The sequence below is a fragment of the Pristiophorus japonicus genome, chromosome 9 (assembly GCF_044704955.1).
Source record: "Pristiophorus japonicus isolate sPriJap1 chromosome 9, sPriJap1.hap1, whole genome shotgun sequence".
Lineage (NCBI taxonomy): Eukaryota > Metazoa > Chordata > Chondrichthyes > Pristiophoridae > Pristiophorus > Pristiophorus japonicus.
Genome location: NC_091985.1, coordinates 208,121,555 through 208,130,026, shown reverse-complemented (window position 1 = coordinate 208,130,026; position 8,472 = coordinate 208,121,555).

Sequence of the window (8,472 nt, the reverse complement as noted above, 5' to 3'; positions counted from 1 at the left end):
GATGATTCTTTACTCAAACAGTCGTTGAATGAGAAGTGAACTGCTCCCGGCTCCTTTTTATAGAGCCGGAGCCGACCTGACTGAGAAAGCGCAGAGTGAGAGAGGCGGGAAAGGGAGGAGACAGAGTCAAGATTGACAGACAGAGCAGAGAGCGGCCTCTGATCTTCCAGCTCCGCCTCCAGCTTTCTGCAGCCGCCAATTTCAAACCGTTTTCCCACAATAGAACCGAAACACAGCGCTCCGCACAAACCCTTACTGACTCGGAATTCATCTTCAAGACTTCCAGGAACCAGAAGCTTTTAAATAAGGTCCCGTTACAATTAACAATCACGAATATTCCCGCCTATATACAGCCCCTTCCCTGTCAATCTCAGACCTTGTTCCATCTCCCCACACTTCTTCTCGCAGACGGGTTCAGCAGTTTACAAACACCTTATTCCAGCTGATTTGGAGAATGTGGTGTTTGGGGTTTGAGTTGTGAGGCGGGGTATCTCCGCCAGTATCACCGTCTCACAGACTCTCCCCCTAAATCTGTGAAATGACAATGACCAGGAACTGAGACTGGAGCCGAACACATCCCCAGTTAGTGAGGCTCGGGCCGGACATCCCATTCTCTGTGTTTTATTGCAGACACTGGGGGAGAGGTGGGTGCAGTTAATGTCAGCGAGTCACCAAGGATCCTGGCTTCATGTTCAATTATTTCTGTCTGAAATCTGAGCCCGCCCCGGGACAGGAATCATTTGATTCGGGGATCAGCTCTTTTCTGAGAAGCGTGGTTGGCTCTGAGAAGAGCCTTTGTGTTCAGATGTTTACAAGTTGCATTTTTTATTACTTTTTGTGCGCTGCTTTCTTGGGTTTTGCTGATTTGGCCTTGGCCCTCGGTTTTTCCACCTTTTTGGCCGCCTTCACCTTTGCGCTCGAGGCCTTCTTGGGGCTCTTGGGCTTCGTCGCAGCCGACTTCTTCCCAGCCGCCGCTTTGGCTGTCTTTTTTGCTGTTAGCGCCTTCTTGGTGCTCGTTTTCTTGGCTGGAGATTTCTTGGCTGTTGGTTTCTTGGCTGCTGGTTTCTTGGCTGGAGATTTCTTGGTTGGAGATTTCTTGGCTGGAGATTTCTTGGCTGCTGGTTTCTTCACCTTCCTTCCCACTTTCCCCTGCTTTTCCTTCTTAGTGACTTTGAAGGAGCCCGAGGCGCCCGTGCCCTTGGTCTGCACCAGGAAGCCATTTGTCACATTCCTCTTGATACTGAACCTGATCTGGGACCCGCGCTTCTCCACATCCACGCCTTTGGCTGCCAGAGCCTTCTTTATCGCGGCCAGGGACATCCCCTTGCGATCGCTGCCATCGGCCACAACCTTGAGGATCTGTTCGCCCAACGTGGTACCGGCTGACTTGGAGCGGGGAGCCGCCTTCTTCTTCTTGCTGGGAGCCTTGGTTTGAACGGCGGCGGCAGGAGGAGCGGTTTCGGCGGCTGCAGTGTCAGTCATGTCCGCGACTCTGTGGAAAATCTCTCTGACAGTCAGAGCTCGGTCAGAAATGAAACGGGAGGCGGCGGCACAGAGCAACTTAAAGGCAGCGAGCGGACGGGGCGAGACATCCTGCTGTCAGCTCCCCGCCCCTCCAGCCTCTCTGTGTTTCTCTCTCCTCATTAACTGTCCGATTCCAATTCAACCCGGGCCCTCCAGATTCCCAGACTGGCCTCTTTCTGTCCCGAACACCGGGTTTTTGTTGTCGAGAAAGTTTCATCCGAACTGAAGGAAGCAATTTCGATTTAAACCCGTTTCATTGCTGCACTGATCGCGCTCTCTCACCCGATCGCGGACATTTTCTTCGTTTTTCGATTGAAATTTGAAATCACATCAAACTTGACGTTTAATTCCCACTTTAGACCTGAGCAGGGCAGCAGGGCGATCCTGTGACAGGGAAATATTTGAATTTTACACAAGAGGGACTCTGGAATCCGGCGATGAGACGGACACACAAACACAGTGGCATTAGTCTCACCCGGCCGCCCCTTTAACACACTCTCGCTCACACAATGTTCACATCTGCACATTCACAGCACAAACTGTCCCAGATTTACAGCTCCCAGCACAGGGTTTCCTCTCCGCTCGGCCTGTGCTGCCGATTCTCGGGGTTAGTTGTAGTTTCCCAGCTCAGTAAGTGTTAAACACTCTGAGGTCGGCGCTCCTCACAATATCTGTTCCCCAGATTCAGGGGCAGGAGCCAATCACAGCAGTGGCTGGCTTAACCCATATCTGCTGTTAAGTTATTATATTGTTCGAATGCAGAAACATGTTTGATTAACATGAAAATATAAATTATATGTTCACCGTCCCTCCAGCATTTCTTTGTCTCTCTCGCCTCCTAAGCTGAGGGACATTTAACAGTAACTAGTGTCCTATCCATCCCATGCTCATCATCCTGTGACGTGTCTCCATATTACGCTCAATACTAGTGTCAGACATTCATGTACCGCACTACGAAAGATAGAGAGAGACACACACATACTTTATCAGTCTTACACTTGGTATCAGTGTCTCCATATTACGCTCAGTCACAGTGCCACACCATCATGTACAGCACTAGAGAGAGAAACAGAAACAGTATCAGGATTGTACTTCCAATAGTGTTTCCACATCATGCTCAATAGCGTTATCCCGCCTTCACAGACAGTACAAGAGAAAGAGGATTGTAACAGAGTCAGAGATGGGGGGAGAGTGCTGAGCGAGAGACAGCAAAGATCGAGGTCGGGTGGTGAGACACAGACACATGCACAGGAGCAGTTCCAGACTGACCTGTGAGGTCCGGTTTTATCCTGAAAGTCCCCATTGGAGAGACAGAGATGCAGTCCCCTCTCTCACTAATATTGTACCACAGAGGGAGACATTATTCATCCCACACTGTGGGACAGTGTCAGAGAGTGAGAGAAACAATGTCCCACATTTAACCCTCGCTTCCCTGTTGTAGTCTCTCTAACTTTGCAGCTCAGGGCTTTTCGATATTATTCTCAGTGACCGAGTGTTTCACTCCAATTAAATTAACCTGGGACTTTTACTGTCAGATATTAACTCCTGCACGGTCTCAGCAAACACTCCTGCTCCCTCGTCCCTCCTATGTTTCTGCAGGATTGCTTTGTGAAGACAGGCTCACGAATAGAAAAACACCCTGCATGGCATGATCCAAAATTGAGCATCTCAAAGGGACAAGGTCCCCAGCTTTCAACATTCTCTGTCCTCCAGGCCACCATAACCAGTGCCTGCCAAGAGATACTTGGTCACTCAACCAGAAAACTCCAGGACTGGTTTGATGAGAATTATCAGGAGATCCAAGAACTAATAGATCGCAAGCACAGAGCATTTCTGAGCATCAAGCAAAAACACAACTCGGGAGCAACAAAGCAACATTACAGGCGGCTCAAGTCTGAGGTCCAACAAAAAACCTGGGACCTAACAAACAGCTGGTGGATGGAGAAAGCACAGGAGCTACAACAACTAGCCAACAGCCATGATGTGCTAGGATTCTTCATCGCATTCAAGGCCACCTATGGTCCAAACTCCCAAGGCCCCACCCCACTGCTGGCCAAGAATGGGGAAACCGTCAAGGACACCAAGGCTGTCAGGGCCCGCTGGAAGGAGGACTTCAAAGATCTCCTCAATCGAGACTCTGCCTTTGAGTCGAGTGTTCTCAATTCCATCCCGCAGCTTGCGACCCACCACCACCTCAGCGAAACCCCAACAGTGCATGAGGTTGGAAAAACCATAAGACAGCTCAAGAACAACAAGGCTATGGGAGCGGATGGAATCCCTGCTGAGACACTAAAGTATGGTGGAGAGGCACTGTTGACATGGATACATGACCTCATCGCTCTCATCTGGAGCGAGGAGAGCATGCCGGGAGATCTCAGAGATGCAGTGATCATGACCATTATTAAAAAAGGGGACAAGTCCAACTGCGGCAATTACAGGGGAATCTCCCTGCTATCAACCACTGGGAAGGTTGCTGCTAGAGTCCTCCTCAACCAACTTCACCCTGTGGCCGAGGAGATCCTCCCAAAGTGACAGTGCAGATTTTGTCCCCTATGGTGCATAGAAACATAGGAACATAGAAAATAGGTGCAGGAGTAGGCCCTACGAGCCTGCACCACCATTCAGTAATATCATGCCTGATCATTCAACTCAGTACCCCTTTCCTGCTTTCTCTCCATAACTCTAGATCCCTTTAGCCGTAAGGGCCATATCTAACTCCCTCTTGAATATATCCAATCAACTGGCATCAACAACTCTCTGCAGTAGGGAATTCCACAGGTTAACAACTCTATGAGTAAAGAGGTTTCTTCTCATATCGGTCCTAAATGGCTTACCCCTTATCCTTAGACTGTGACCTCGAGTTCTGGACTTCCCCAACATCAGGAACATTCTTCCTGCATCTAACCTGTCCAGTCCCGTCAGAACTTAAAATGTTTCTATGAGATCCCCTCTCATCCTTCTAAACCCCGGTGAATAAAAGCCCATTCAATCCAGTCTCTCCTCATATGTCAGTCCAGCCGTCCCTGGAATCAGTCTGATGAACCTTCGCTGCACTCCCTCAATAGCAAGAACATCCTTCCTCAGATTAGGAGACCAAAACTGAACACAATATTCCAGGTGAGGCCTCACCAAGGCCCTGTCGAACTGTAGTAAGACTTCCCTGCTCCTATACTCAAATCCCCTAGCTATGAAGGCCAACATACTATTTGCCTTCTTCACCACCTGCTGTACCTGAATGCAAACTTTCAATGACTGATGTACCATGACACCCAGGTCTCGTTGCACCCCCGCCCCCCCTCCCCATTACCTAATCTGCCGCCATTCAGATAATATTCTGCCTTTGTGTTTTTGCCCCCAAAGTGGATAACCTCACATTCATCCACATTATACTGCATCTGCCATGCATTTACCCACTCACCTAACCTGTCCAGGTCACCCTGCAGCCTCTTAGCATTGTCCTCACAGCTCACACCACCACCCAGTTTATCTGGAAACTTGGAGATATTACACTCAATTCCCTCATCCAAATCATTAATGTATATTGTAAATAGCTGGGGTCCCAGCACTGAGCCCTGCAGCACCCCACTAGTCACTGCCTGCCATTCTGAAAAGGACCCATTAATCCTGACTCTCTGCTTCCTGTCTGCCAACCAGTTCTCTATCCACGTCAGTACATTACCCCCAATAACATGTGCTTTAATTTTGCACACCAATCTCTTGTGTAGGACCTTGTCAAAAGGCCAAATACATCAGCTCCACTGGTTCTCCCCTGCCCACTCTACTAGTTACATCCTGAAAAAATTCCAGAAGATTAGTCAAGCATGATTTCCCTTTCATGTTGACTTTGACCGATCCTGAGACTGCTTTCCAAATGCGCTGTTATTTCATTTTTAATAATTGATTCCAACATTTTCCCCACTACTGATGTTAAGCTAACTTGTCTATAATTATCCATTTTCTCTCTCCCTCATTTTTTAAAAAGTGGTGTTACATTAGCTACTCTCCAGTTCATAGGAACTGATCCAGAGTCGATAAACTGTTGGAAAATGATCACCAATGTATATTTCTAGAGTCACTTCCTTACATACTCTGGGATGCAGACTATCATGCCCCGGAGATTTATCGGCCTTCAATCCCATCAAATTCCCTAACACAATTTCCCGCCTAATAAGGATATCCTTCAGTTCCTCCTTCTCACTAGACTCTCGGTCCACTAGTACTTCCAGAAGGGTATTTGTGTCTTCCTTCATGAAGACAGAAGCAAAGTATTTGTTCAATTAGTCTGCCATTTCTTTGTTCCCCATTATAAATTCACCCGAATCTGACTGCAAGGGACCTACGTTTGTCTTCACTAATCTTTTTCTCTTCACATATCTATAGAAGCTTTTGCAGTCAGTTTTTATGTACCCGGAAAGCTTCCACTCATACTCTATTTCCCCCCTCCTAATTAAACCCTTTGTCCTCCTCTGCTGAATTCTAAATTTCTCCCAGTCCTCAGTTTTCTGCTTTTTCTGGTCAATTTATATGCCGCTTCCTTGGATTTAACACTATCCTTAATTTCCTTTGTTAGCCACGGTTGAGCCACCTTCCCCATTTTATTTTTACTCCAGACAGGTATGTACAATTGTTGAAGTTCATCCATGTGATCCTTAAATGCTTGCCATTGCCTATCCACCATCAACCCTTTAAGGATCAGTTGCCAGTCTATTCTAGCCAATTCACATCTCATACCATCGAAGTTACCTTTCCTCAAGTTCAGGATCCTAGTCTCTGAAGTAACTGTGGCACTATCCATCTTAATAAAGAATTTTACCATATTATGGTCACTCTTCCTCAAGGGGCCTCGCACAACAAGATTGCTAATGAGTCCTTTCTCATTACACATTACCCAATCTAGGATGCCCCCCCCCCCCCTCATTGGTTCATCGACATATTGGTCGAGAAAACCATCCCTAACACACTCCAGGAAATCCTCCTCCACCATATTGCTACCAGTTTGGTCAGCCCAATCAATATGTAGATTAAAGTCACCCATGATAACTGCTGTACCTTTATTGCACACATCCCTTATTTCTTGTTTGATGCTGTCCCCAACCTCACTACTACTGTTGGGTGGTCTGTACACAACTCCCACTAGCGTTTTCCACCCTTTGGCAACATACCACCCTGCAGTCTTGATTGTGGCCACAGAAATGTCTATCTATTCCCCTTAAAATAGAATCCCCTACCACTATAGCTCTCCCATTCTTTTTCCTGCCCTCCTGTGCAGCAGAGCCACCCACGGTGCCATGGACTTGGCTGCTGTTGCCCTGCCCTGGTGACTCATCCCCCCAACAATACCCAAAACGGTGTATCTGTTTTGGAGGGGGATGACCACAGGGAAATCTGCACTACCTTCCTTCCACTGCTCTTCCTGTTGGTCATCCATTCCCTATCTGTCATGTAACCCTGACCTGCGGTAAGACCAACTCACTAAACGTGCTATTCGTGGCATCCTCAGCATCGTGCATGCTCCAGAGAGAATCCACCCGCAGATCCTGTGCCACAATGCAGTCTGTCAGGAGCTGCAGCAGAGTACACTTCCTGCTAATGTAGCCATCAGGGACACTGGAAACATCCCTGCGTTCCCACATAGCACAGGAGGAGCATGACACCTGTCCGAGCTCTCCTGCCAAGGCTTAACATTTAGATCAACTTAATTTGGCAACAACAATGATAAAGGTTACCTATTGATAGGGAAAAGAAAAAGAAAAACTACTCACCAATCACCAGCCAATCACTTACCCCCTTGGCTGTGACGTCACCTTGCGATTTATTCTACTTCTTTGTTTACCTTCTGCAGCTGCACCTGCACCAGCTGGCCCCTCCGACTGTTGGGCCTTTTATAGGCCTCTCCGATGCTGCCCCAGACTCCCACTGCTCGAACTCCCACCACTCCGACTGTTGGGCCTTTTATAGGCCTCTCCAATGCTGTTCCGGACTCCCACTGCTCGAACGCCCGCCTCTCCAATGCCGAGCCTTTTATAGGCCTCTCCGACACTGCTCCAAACTCCCGCTGCTCGAATTCCCACCTCTCCAATGCCAATCCTTTTATAGGCCTCTCTGACGCTGCCCCGGGGCACAATGGACATGATATTTGCAGCGCGACAGCTGAAGAAAAAATGCAGGGAGCAGCACCAGCCTTTATACATGGCCTTTTTCGACCTTACAAAGGCCTTTGTCAATGTCAACCACGAGGGTCTATGGAACTTCCTCCTTCATTTCGGATGCTCCCAAAAGTTTGTCAACATCCTTCACCTGCTCCAAAGGACATGCAGGCCATGATCTTTACCAATGGATCCATTACAGACCCAATCCACGTCCGGACCAGGGTCACACAGGGCTGTGTCATTGCTCCAACCCTCTTCTCAATCGTCCTTGCTGCCATGCTCCACCTCACAGTCAACAAGCTCCCCATTGCAGTGGAACTAAATTACAGAACCAGTGGGAAGTTGTTTAACCTTTTCCGCCTCTAGGCCAGGTCCACGATCACCCCAACCTCTGTCGTTGAGCTACAGCACGTGGATGACACCTGCGTCTGCACACATTCTGAAGTTGAACTCCAGGATATAGTCGATGTATTTACTGAGGCATTCAAGAGCATGGGCCTTACGCTAAACATCTGAAAGACAAAGGTCCTCCATCAGCCGGTCCTTGATCCACGGTGCAGCCCTTGACAACATGGACTATTTCCCATGTCTCGGGTGCCTTGTATCAACAAAAGCAGACATTGATGACGAGATTCAACACCCCCTGCAGTGTGTAAGTGCAGCCTTCGGCCACCTGAGGAAAAGAGTGTTCGAAGACCAGGCCCTCAGGTCTACCACCAAGCTCGTGGTCTACAGGACTGTGGTGATACCTGCCCTCCTGTATGGCTCAGAGGCATGGACCATGTACAGCAGACACCTC